Source organism: Aptenodytes patagonicus, chromosome 12 (assembly GCF_965638725.1).
Source record: "Aptenodytes patagonicus chromosome 12, bAptPat1.pri.cur, whole genome shotgun sequence".
Classification (NCBI taxonomy): domain Eukaryota; kingdom Metazoa; phylum Chordata; class Aves; order Sphenisciformes; family Spheniscidae; genus Aptenodytes; species Aptenodytes patagonicus.
The window spans coordinates 13,707,571-13,720,558 of NC_134960.1; the positions used below are offsets into that span (position 1 = coordinate 13,707,571).

Below are 12,988 nucleotides of genomic sequence, written 5' to 3' on the forward strand. Positions count from 1 at the left end.
GTGGGGGGACAGGTTGGGCACGGCCAGGACAATATCTCAGTCCTCCCTGCTCAAGTCCCTAAAAACCTTTTCAGTAGCAGCAGAGAGGAATCTGAGCCCAGGTCTGCTGCTGCTACATGATGCTAAATATTTGTCTCTGTTTTCTCTCTTTCTTTCTCACACACATGCATGGATTCATGGAAATGACTAATTATGTAAACCAGAGAGAAGTTATTTCTGAAAAGGAGATGTTCACAGGCTGTGTTATCAGGGGGTATTACACCCTGCTCTGCTTGTGGTGCTGGAAAGAGTACGGTGCGTGAGGGCTGTAGTGAGAACCTGGAATTCAGCTCCAGGCTGCAGCAGCAACTGGCCAGGCTGGGCAAGGAAGGGCTTCAGTGCTGCTTCAAAAAAACCCAAAAACCAAAACAAAAAAAGAAAATGAGATATTTCAGTACATGCACAACTTTGCTTGGACAAACTCACAAAAAGCTCTGATTTTCAGCTGGCCCAGAGGTGAAAGATTAAGGTTTGGGTTCAAACTCAAGGCCTCCTGACTGCCCTCAGCTTCAAAGCCAGCTATTTGCATTCCTCATTCACTCTGCTAGGCTGCCTGGAGGCTCCACCAAATTAGTTGAAAGGGTAAAATCCAATATTTATTGGTTATTCCAGAGTTTCTGGAAGTTTTTTTTTTTGCTTTTGCTCTTAAGGAGAAACAGGCAAGCAGCAGGTAGGCACCTGGGTGCACAAAACTCACAAACAAAGTGCAAGGGAAGGCAAGGGAACAAAAAACATCAATAACATACATGCTATTTTAGCTTGGTTTGACCAAATTTGAAATTGATGTGGAAGTGAATCTTCACTGTGACTCAGTTTTTAAACAGGAGGGATGCAGGTCTTTGATCTAAAATTGTTCTTTTTTAATTATTATTATTTTATTTTAGCACTAACTACAACATGAATACCCTTTCTAAAAGGTTTTTTTTCCCCCTTTACACAAACTGGATGGATTTTTCTGTAGATGTCCTGTGATTTTTTCTTATCACTAAAGTATCATTTGGAAAAGAATTCCAGTGGCAGAGTACTACTGTCTAAAGCTATACAGTTATTTAGAGCAAAATCAGGCCATTAGGGTCAAAATTTCTGACTGGCAGGAACTGCCTGGGAATTTTAATGATCCTGCAAGATGGATCAGAGCTTTGACATATGTTATCATCTTCTTCACTACAAGGTCATTAGCCCCAAGACAGATCATTCGGACTTGGTCTGCTCTTTCCCTCATTGCCTCATTGCTTGCTGTTTCACACTGGATTTCCATAGGTCATTTTGGAGGCACAATGTAAGCAGCATATATTTTGCTGCGCTTGTGACACTTGGAGCAATTACAGGCTGCTGAGCTGTAGGACGTGTGTTGTAATTTCTCCAGCAGTTGCCTTATTAATGGGACCAATAGGCAAAAACTTCACCCCTTTGTGAATGTGCTGATAAAGCACATTACCACTAAGTTCTTTTTAGGAAGTTTCTGAGCAAAAGCTTGAGAAACACAACAAATGATGACATCCCCCTGACATCTCCATCCCCTGCAAATTTTGCTTCTTTATGTAATTCCTCTTTTTGACAGGATTTTAGCGGAAACTCCCTGTTGAGAGACACAAATAATTTTTGTTTTCAGAGAAGCTGATGAAGTACTGCTAGGGAGCAGCTAATATCTTTGTATATGTTTGGGCTGGGATTTTGATTTTTGTCCTTGATGGTAGGGATTTATTTTGCTTCATCTTAGCAAATAGATGCAAACATTATGTTTGCATGCAAACCGTCATGCTCCTGCGATTAAATTACTCTGATTAGCAGGCCTGTGGGCAGCCACCCTCAGCTGACTGTACCCTGCAGGCACATTATTGCATTGCTCTGCGGTGGCTGGAGGACCTGAAGGAACGTCCTCTTCTGCGCCTAGGAGGGCTCTGTCCTTAGAGACCTTCCAGTGCTTAGCAAGAGGCACAAGAGAAGCTAATGAAATTTTTCATTTAATAGACATAAATCTGTTGGTAGACTTGACTTTAAATTGCAGTAGTGTCATTTTTCATCAGCTGCATGTGCCTGGATAAGCCATGCTGACATCCTTGGGTGCTGTCTGGCAGCCCTTTTCACCAGTCTTGTACACTTTCCCCATTACAAGTCTGCAGGCACAGACTTTGGCATGGCCAAAAGCTTACCCCATACAGCATGAGCACTGCTGGAAGGGTATTGAGCAGGTGGCCCCGTGGGTCACTCTGGAGGCTGCTCTTCCCACTGTGGTACAGAGCCATGCCGAGGAGAGAAACCTCGTGAGAGCTCTCTGTCCCAAGGCATGAAATAAACCAAAACAATTTTAAAATGATGACTTCAGGGGTGACAAAGAGTATTGCCTTCAATGGGCAATGCAACCAGAGATTGCTCAAGATGTTTTCCACTCCGATAGTTTCAGTTCAAGCATCAGTTCTCCGTGTCGGCAGGAACGGCACCACGTGGCTCCATACCACAGCCTGAGCACGGCTGGCTTGTGTCGTCTAGCAAAAGAGGGGATCTGATTTCTGTCTGTAAATACATTGGGGAGATAAAGACTGGGAAGGGAGAAGAGTTATTTAAACTAAGAAATAATGCTGTCACAAGAACAAATGGATATAAAGTGGCCAGGAATAAATTTAAGCATGGAATTAGATGAAAGTTTCCAGCCATCACGGCAGTGATGGTTTGAAACAACCTCTTAGTGAGACTAGTGGGGGAAAACGTCTAATTTCTAACAAGCTGAAGCTTGATGAATTTACAAAAATCATCTCATTATATGGTATGACTGTGATAGCAGGAAACTGCCTCAGGACCCCACAAAGCCCCACTTTGTCCTTAATTCTGTCCCTTGTGGAAACCGGAAGCAGAGCTGAACTGCTTCGGGTCTTGTCGATACCTGACCACACTGCCTAGATAAAGTGCGGCTTTTCTCCCCCATCTTGCTGATTTTGCATCCATCGGGGAACATCGAGAGAAACAGAAATTGTCCCCATTTCCCAAAAGACCTCGCAGGCCTGGTTCCTGTGCTTCCTACCTCACCTTTCCCCTCTGGGCAGTGGCTGCAGTGCAGTATTTCCCGCTAGCTGGCAAGTGGGCTTTTCAAGGTCGTAACCCCGTGGATCAGCAGCTTGGTATCCTGAGGTTGCCTCTGTCTTATTCCCAGGATCTGGGTTTGGCACAAAATTGCACCCAAAGATAAATGGGAAGGAAGAACAATGTCCTTAAGTGATAGTGTTCAGACTGTTTGACATAGAATATGGTACAAAAAATCTGAAAAGACAGGGTAATGTCCATACCACTGGTAAACGTGAGATTATGAAAAGTAGATCTCAATTCTCCAAACTAATTTTATGAGGTTGCAATTTGCAAGAAGTGTGACACGTTTGACTTGGTACCTACATCAGCATGGCATGTATTAATTAGATCGCCCTGATAGTTTGTAAATCATAACAAAATTACCATCTTCTAGCGGGTGTATTTGTAGTCAGGATTCTTAAGGAACAGGTCTTGGCCATAAGCTGTTTACTTTTAATCTCCTCTCTAGAGAAAAACAAATAATTGCTGATAACATATGCAGATAGTACAAGATTAGAGGACTAACAGTAGTAAGAGCGAGCAGCATAGGGCTACTCTGCACACTGAATTACTTGGTTAACTGAGCACAAGGAAAATGTTTCCATGGAGTTACAGAAACATGGTCTTTATGGCTGTGCCTCTTGGCATGCTGAACACAATCTCAGACCACAGGCCAGGGTGAAACAGGCTTCGATGCTGAGCATCAGTTCCCACCTGATACTGAGCCTGAAGGGTGAAGGTGGCCGTTCCCGCAGACATGGAGCCAGTGCTGCCCACGTACCCAGCCCAGGCAGGGCTGGCAGTGGGGTCCCACGCTCCGGAAGGAGGCTGGAAAAAATGAAGTGTGATTAAAAGTTTCAAAAAGAGGCTGTAACAATATAGTCCTGGCACATGAACTATTTATCTTGTACTAGAGAAGGTAGAGAGGTCAGTGTCTGTTTGGGTACAGAAGTCTAATGCACAGATGTGTAGCAAGGGAAAGGCCTGGAAGTTTAAAGTGCACAAGTTTGCTTTAGAAACACAGTGTTTATTTTTAACAGTGAAAATCGTAAGCCGTGACAACAGATTATCATATGCAGTTTTCTACCACTAGAAATTTAAGATTGAAGATTGGCTTTCTTTGTAATAACCTCTCTAGCTCAAGAACAGGTATTGAACACAAAGCAAGTGTGAGTTCAGGGAAGACCTGCAGCCTGTTTTGTTCAGGACGTACTGGGTGATGACAAGGGTCTCTGCTGGTTGAGTGACCTGGTCTCCAGGACAGGGATGTCCTCAGCCCTTTCGCTTTCAATCCATTGCTTTGTTGTACTAGCACTGAGGGCACCCAGCCAGGAGCAAGTTCACCATTTTGCTGGGTGCCACACAATTTCAGAGGGGAAAGGCAGCCCGAACGCCCGGCAGCTGTGCCTAGGACAAGCGAGGGACAGGTGGTGGCAGCTGGGGAGCAGAGGGACACCACACTGCACTGAGCTGGCAGGCCGGACCACGGCCTAAGCCGATCAGCTCTCAGCAGTGTGTGGCTTTGTAAGTAGCCAGAGTATTTTATTGCAGCCTGGTGGGGGTGATGAGTGCAAGAAAGGAGAAAACAACTTCCACCTCTGTCCCTAAAGTATTAGCAGAGGCAGCACAAGTGTATTTGTTTGCATTCAGTTCAGCACAAGGGCTCTCAGTGACCTTGAAATAACCTCTGTTACTTCTCTAAATACATTTCTTTTGTGCCTTTGCTCCTATTTCCCAGTTTCTTCTTCAGAGTGGGTATGTGATGGCATGTACAGTACATACAGATGTCTCATCTCATTCTGCCATTTAAAGCTAGACTGGACAAAGTAGTTAAAAATAGTACAGGGGGACAATCTTGTACCAGGGAAAAGGCTCAGACTGGGGAATTAGAGTATAGCACTTATTAGGTCTTCCCCTTTGCTAGTGTTGTTAATGTTAGTCAAGAGATAATTTGGTTTTCACTGGAATTTCATTAGCTGCAAACCTGAAAGGGGTTTCTGTAAAAATATAGGAGCTCATTAGGCTCAATAACAACTAAAAAAAAGTTTTGTAATTTCTTGGAGGAGCTTTCTTGTAATTTTTTATGAAGCTTTGCCAATATTTACAATCAAACTTATGTTCCAACTTCCCTGGCATGATTTTACAACTTGGCATCAGTCTTCTCCACAGTAACAGCCTTCTAGTGTAACATTCACAAATACTGTGACTGGGAGTTGTGAAGGATCATGAGCAGGACACAGGGAGCTATAAATATCAGGAGGTACATGATAGCTCAAACAGGAGATACGGGCTGAGTCAGGAAGTGCGGGGTGAGATTATACACTCTGCTATGCAGGATGCAAGAGCAGAGAAGCCCTCGGGTCTGGGAATTTAGATGTTCCACAACAGCAGAAGTTATCACCATAAAAATAGAGAGTTGCACACATGGCAAAGGGCTTGGCTGTGTGTTGTTCTGTGCAGCATCAAACAACCTGCAAACTAAAAGATGGGGCATCATCGTCTGCACAACCGTCTTGTCCCTCCTTTCCCCTCTCCCTCATCTGAAGAAAGATGTGTGTATTTCTGTGTCTCCTGACTTCTACAAGTAGGTAAACGCACAGGGCACCCCGTGGCAGCTGGTGGCACACAAAGCTCCTCCAGGCAGCTGATGTGTTGCCCACAGAGGCTGAATCCACCCTGGGCAAAAGCATTTGCAGTGGCCAGGACATACATCCAGCATGGCAACGCACATGGAGATGTGCAGAGGGCAAAGCAGCCGCAGCCACGGCTGAGCTGGTGGGAAGCTGCAGTAAGGGCTCCTTCCCTTCTCATCACTGTCCAGCTGCTTCCCCATGGCGGTCGCCTGCACCCACCTTCCGCTGATGCTCCCATTGCCGAGCCCTGGACCACTCGGCCTTCTCAGCTCTCCTCCAGCAGCTTTCTTCTCACTGTTGAAGTGCAAGGGTTAAAAAGGACAACTGGGGAGAAAGGGTAGAGAGCCAAGGCTGGTGCTACAGCCCAGCTGATTGCTTCAGCTAGTGAAAAATGCACAGGCGCTTGCAGCTGTACATAAACGGGAGCCGGTGCCAGCAGAGGTTTTGGCCTCTTTTACTTAACAGTGACACAGTCACATCTCCAGGCTTTTTCTGTTGTACTGTAACGTCACCCCGAGGGGAAGGGAGTGGGAGCTGCTGAGAGCTGCCGGGCTGTTTGGCACGGTGTTGCCTTTGGGCTCCCACTGCACAAACACCCCCGGGTGGGCAGCGCTGCGATCACGGGTACCAGCCGCTTCCCACGTCATTTAAAATCCAAACATCAGAAAAAAGAATCCCAAAGGCCAAGAGCTGCAAAAGAGGAAGGGAGACTCCAGCACAGTCTGGAAAATAAAGAGCAGGATTTGCACCGTTAATTGAAGCCAGAAAAACTGTGTGGGGATGGGAGCTTATGGCAAGACATGGTAGTCGGGAGCCTCTCTGAAGCTGTGCTCACTGTCTAAGATACAGCCCCTGCTCTGCCTCTGTCATGGTTTTGGAGCATGTCTGTGCTTGCTGAAGCAACCACCAGCATTACCGCATACAGTGTACCTCCGGCTTGCGTGGGGGCGGACTTATTTTTTATTGTGGGTGTTTTCTAAAGTTATTGGTGAAGCCTTTCTGTGTATTTGTAAATGCAATAGGCTTTTTATTGAGGTTGGGTTATCCCCAGGGTAGGAATTCGAGACACTAATTTCTTTTCTCTCAGCTGTCATCTGTGAAGTCTGGGCTAAGCTTCCTCCTCCCACCCCTTCCCTGCTTTTTCTTTCCTAGGGATCTCTGCTAAATTTAAAAGCTGAACAGTTTTAAGAACTTTTTTCTTTTGACACTTCAAACTTCTTCTGCAAAAAGGTTAAAGTTTAGGGAAAGGGCGTGGGGTGACCTTGGCTCCCCTCCCCTGCTCAGCATCACGCCGGTTCCCTGGGACGATGAAGTGCTGCCAGCATCACGTTGGGCTGTGTGGGCAGCGTGTGCGCATCGCCCCTTCCCCGGTCCTCGCTGACTGCACACCAGTCCCACCTGCCAGCCGAGCCCCGCGAAACCCGCCGCCAAAGCAAACTGCCTGTCCCAGTACAAACCAGCTCCCACGGGGACTCCTGCCCTCGGGTAAGCTGGTGCTAGCATCTGTGCCGCACCCTGTGTCGGAGGAGGCCGGTACCTTCCTTCACCCAAAAAACACTTGGCTTGCCAATAATCAGGACACTGCTGAAGCCTGGTACACAGCTCAAAAAACGCCTCACCAGAGGAAACTGAGAACTTTTGATAAGAGAAAAGCTTCTTGTAATTGTACCGAGTGAAATCAAGATATTTATGCTATTTCCTACGGAGGAAAGAGGGGATTAGGGTTTTAAAATACCACAGTTTCCTTCAATTTTAGTAAGGTAATCTCTTTCAATATGTCTGTATATTGGAAAAAGAGATTAGAGCCAAAATAAACCCCTCTTTGTTATTTGGCCTAATACAAGATTCAAGATCAGAGCTTCTCTTCTACATGTTTGTTTCTGGTAGGGAAGCCAAGGCACCGAAGGGCACCTTGAGCTTGGAAGCGACTGAAATATCAACTCATTTTTGTCTATTTTTAATTGCATGACTTGTGCTTTGGGTAATGAAGGCAATTGATGTGGGGCAGGATCCCAGTTAAGGCTTTCTTTCTGGTCTGAGATTTACTTTTGCTGTTCGTTGCCCTGGTTTATATCTCCCTAGGGAATGCCTAACCCCTTGTTCAGTAGCTCCCTATTTGTGGTATGACCCATATAATTTGGAGGTTTCTGGGAGAGCCCTTTCTGCAGGAAACAGAGGGGATTTTATACTCCATGGGCCATCCAGGGAAGCTGGGCTCAGTCCAGTAAGTCCAGGCGCTGCCTGCCCACGCCATCCTGCATCCTGCTCAATCTTTCTATGTATCACCTGCAAAGCCTACATAACCAAGCCCCTGGCTCAGCCCCGTTACTCTGTGCAAAGCCTCTCTTAATCTGTTTAATGTTTATGAAAACTGGAAAGTAACTTGGTTTACAGAAGATTGCGGCGATCCAGCTGACGGTAGCCCCTCCAGTGCTGTCAGAGGACAGTGCTGAAAGGAAGAGTGCCATTAGGAAAAGCAGAAGAGGGGAAGAAGCCACAGGAATGGCTAGTCCTGCTGCAGGTCAACATTTCTTCTCTGTGGAATTATTGTTGGGTTTCACTTCACTGTCTCTAGGATTCAAATGGAAACTTTAAATAATTTACATTAATTGTTGTCTTTTCCAATTAAACCTCTCTGGTCCTTGACATGCATGACTGTTTCTTATTTCTCTCTGCTTTGCGCAGCCAGTTTGCATAATGAACAGCATGTCCCCAGCATTTTGCAATCGCTGGCCTGGAACAGGAACATAATTTCCACATGGAGCCCTGGAGAGCTCTGACAGCTCTCCGAAGGGCTTCAGAAACGCCTCCCTCGCTGCAAAGCCTCGGCACCTACTGCCATTCTCCCATCTGCTTCCCTCCTGTCCAGCATCTGCAGCTTTCCTTGAAGTTTCTTTTCCTCTCTCCTGCAAAAGATAGTGCAAGGAAACAGCAAGGGAGTGCACGACAAAAATAGGAAAGTCATCTGTCTGGTGGGACTCACCCAGTAAAGATGGGCTAGATTTCCACACATTTACTTTTTCATCCTTCTAGGTCTCCTGACACTAAAAGCAAGCAGCTTCTGTTCTGCGCAAGTGATTTGAATGGTAATTTTAATTGGTTTGGAGGCCTTGATGAAAAAGCAGGACATTATCTGTTGGGAAAAGCTCTAATCTGATTTCACTTGAGTCCTTATCGATACAGAGCACCATTATTGGACTGCCTAATTTAATCCCAGCTCTGCTTCCTGAATCAATGATACGATGCTAGATATTTATTCAGGTTTATACACCTAAAGCTGAAAGCTTCTGCTGAAAAGTGAATTCTCTCTCAGGTAATGATATTTAGCTGAGCTTCTCAACAGCAATGTGTCCTGTGTTGGGAATACAGGACAGGCTGAATAGCTGGTGCTGGGAATGGTGCGATGAGATGGACAAAGATGTGTGCAGATTTTCTGCCTTCCAGTTGTAATTGGGAGTCCATTGCCCATTGCACCAGGAGCTGGGATCCATTGCCCAGAGAGGAGCACTGCCGGACACAGCACTGTGCTCCTGCAGCTGGACTGCTTGACATCTCCTCCTGTTACATGGCAAAGCCCAGACCTATTGAAAACATATCACTTAAATAATTGATTGTAACTTAAACAATTACAGTTAGGTAAATACATACATCCCTCATAATACATACTGACATACTGAATCTGATTCCAAGTCCTTTGGGACTCCATTCATTCCAGAGGGCCAAAATGGGGTTTGAAACTAATTTTGGTACCTGAATAAATTCTATTATGGATAGCAATTTACTATCCACCTACTTCCCTTCTGTTTCAACTGCATAGCTCCCAACCGAGACCTTTGCACAGCTGTGCTGAATGTGTTGGGCTGTTTCCTTCCTCTCCAGAGATTAATATGTTTTATCAGTCAAAGTGTTTTTAGACAATGCATATCAGCATTTGCAAAGAGCTCCACATGCCTTAGGGCTAGAAATGCTACATAAATCTAAGCAATTATTGTTCTATTCTGTTATTCATTGTGGCAGCAGACATCTCTTAAACTCAGGGCTAATTGTTTAAGCGCATTTTAATTTTAGGTTAACTTCTTTTTTCTTTTTCATTTTTAAATAACTCTCTTCCTTTCTGATTGCTGTAGGAGAATTTACTTAAGCATTATATGCACTGCCTCTTTCTCTGTAAGCTCACACTGTGGAAAAGCTTCCCCATTGCTGTAGTTAAAACTGCTTCTAAAGCCTTTGGTGTATCTGTGGGACAGAAGAGCCCTGTTATTCGCAAGACATTTTGGCCAGCTTTTTGATATCTCCAGGAAGATGTCAAGGACTTTCACTACATCTGCTGTGATTTGGTTGCCTTTTACCATTTTGCCACTTTTTGGATCCTTAACCGTTGCCTTTATTTCTGATTGCTGGGTGGCTGCTAGTGCCAGCCTGCCTGGTTCACATGCTTCAGCAAATTCAGGTACCTGCTTAGCCTGCTGTGAGCCTGTCTGCAGTGCTCATCCACCTGTGATTTCAGTTCTTAGCTGTAAGCATCTTTCCATCTTAAACTGCACATTTCAAAACAGTAAATTGGCCATTTTGAGGTTTTTGTTTTTATTTATTTGGCATAGCAAGGATTATAGTTGCTGCTAACATCTGCTGCTCAGTATGCATTTGCATCTTGAATAGATGACCTGACCTGTGAATTGATACAGATGTCGTTTTGTTTTGGTTTTGTCACCAGTAAAGATGCAATATTTCTTTATGTATGCCTTTGGGAGTACATAATGTCTTGCAAATACTACATCAACCATTACATACAGCTGCGTAAGGCTATTTCTGCATTAGCTGATGATTTCCCGTCCTTACTTCTGCATTACTCTTTCTGTTCTTTGGCTATCACAGGCTACTTCAGCATTACTATCATCCATCACAGAAGACAGCATTTTTAAAATTCAGGTACCTACATTTAGGAGGCAGTTTTGGAACTCACCTTTGTTGTTGTTACTGCTATGTTTTGCTTTATGGTTGCATCTTTATCAATGAGATTTATACCTGGCGTATGATGCCTTCATCGATCACAACCCTATCAATGGGGGATTTTTCTGGATTCTCCCTTTGACCCTATGTCTTCATTTAATCCAGATTAAGTTATATGGTTTCTCTTGCTTAAAGAGCTCGTTGAACCACACGTTGCCTTTCTCTTACTGGTGACAAAGTGTAGTCCTCTCTTTTGAGATGTACAAGCCCCTTAATATGTGAAGTCTTTTTCTTACATTGCAGGGATACACCTGGACGTATTTTCTTACTACAGATGTCAAACCATCTGAAATTCTATAATCTGAAGACTAGTTTCACTATGAACCTTTGTATTTTGCAGATGTTATAATCAGAAGAGTAATCATATTGCAAGTCATATCGCATCACATGCAAGATTAGTAACTCCTGGCTGGGGGAACCTGTGACTGACACGTGTCAGAGTCCCAAGTCTATTTTCATATTTCCAGAGGCAAAGCAGATTCTTCACCCTCTGTAGGGAACACTTTCATGATTTCTAATAGGTTTCACTATTAGGTGTTTTCTAAGTTCTGTTTCTTCTTTAAAAATAAGTCTTTCTTTAATTCCTCCTGTTACATCCAGTTAACTCACTAAAAATCCCTCTCTTGATGTTCGTATCCTTGACATCTTATACCCATCGTAAGTAGTTAGTACAAAGCAAATTAACCACTCTCTATTTTACAAATTCATATTTGAATTTAACCTATAAACACTACTTCAAATTCATAACCTATGAACTTCCCAAGACATCACTGAAGCATAGAAAATGTTACTAGCCCACTCCACATCAAGTGTAATTAATTGCACTGCGAGATGCCAGAAGAAGGAAAGACCGGCTGTAATCTCCGTGCAGCTAGAGTGAACTTTTCTAGTAATGTCTGCTATTTTGTGTGAATTTAACTTCTTACGGACCAGAGGCAATAGGTGAGCGGGAACAGCATAACAGAGGCAAGCGTGAAGAGTATTTGAAGGGTATTACGAGGTTCTGATCTGCATTAAAAGCTCAGAGCTTTCCTGAGCAGTGCTGGGAGGTTGTAACTGTGCCCTGGCAGGAGTCTGCTGCAGGGCTCCAGACCGCCAGCAAAGTTTGAGGGTGGACTGATTTGTTTGGATTAGAAGAAATAATATCTTCTGGAAGCTTAAGGGGTCTCTGCTGGTATCCTTGATGTCAATGGTAGCTGATAAATCCACAGTGGGACTCAAACACCACTGCCTGTGGAGAAATGTGCATTTTTTTTCTGGAAGGTCATTCTGAGGGAGTGATAACATGTAAACATCCGGTCAGAAAGAGGCAGGCGACTTCCTCCACAGATGTCATATACTTGGATCAAGGTGAGTTTCAGCATTTTCTGTGTAAAATGTTTATAAATTAACTCTCAAGCACAGAGGCATTCTGACCCTGGAGGAGAAATGGCATAGGCACTGTCAGATGCAGAGCTGGCTGAAGTTGCCTCCATCTCATACTTTCACTGCAGAAAATGTGGGGCTTTTTGAGAGGACAGCTCCAACAGTTTTCCCTTCTTCCTGTGGAATGAAAGTTTATCCTATTAATGAGTGAGGAGTTAACTAGCAAATAAACTTACTGATACTTTTCCTCTTTTTCTTTCATCAGGGGAGGAAGACATGTTAGCTCTAGCAGAAGCTCAGTTTAGCTTTGTGTGCTTCGACATATAGCAGAGTCAGGGACTCCTACCATGGAGTCTTCAGCTGGACTTTCTTTAAATTTAATTCCAGAAAACACAGACCCATTACAGGCACAGGTTTTGAAATGAGTTTTGCCCAACAGAGCAATCCTTAGGATACAGCTGAGCTGTATTAGTTTTCCTTGTTTGAACAGTACTGTGCTGGAAAGGAAGAACATTGCTGTGGTCCATCCTGCATTCTTCCTTTTCTCTGGTGCTGCTTTCCCTCACAGAAGTCAAAATAACCATCTTGCTTTGTTAAACCTTTCTTGGCAGTGACTGAGCCAGTAGTTTCAAAGTCAATCATGTCCCTTAAGGAAGCGTGTTGATTCTGTCTGACACTTGTTAAGTGTCACCATCGCTAACAGTCTTTGAAGAGATGTTCTTGCAGACTTAACAGAAGGGATGTTAATTAGGCTGTTGATTTGTGTTATTCCATAGGCCCATCAAACACAGCGCAGCTCCTCAGTAACTACAGAGGCACATGGTACTAAAGAGCATTTAGCTTTATCTATAAAGTGCTATTTATTACCTGGGAAGAATGTC

At 44.2% G+C, this 12,988-nt stretch overlaps 1 protein-coding gene across 4 annotated transcripts in view; it reads left to right on the forward strand.

Moving 5' to 3' along the window:
- LOC143166037 (5-hydroxytryptamine receptor 4) overlaps positions 1-12,988 on the forward strand; it is a 152,669-nt gene that overhangs the window by 99,000 nt on the left and 40,681 nt on the right. The window lies entirely within an intron of this gene.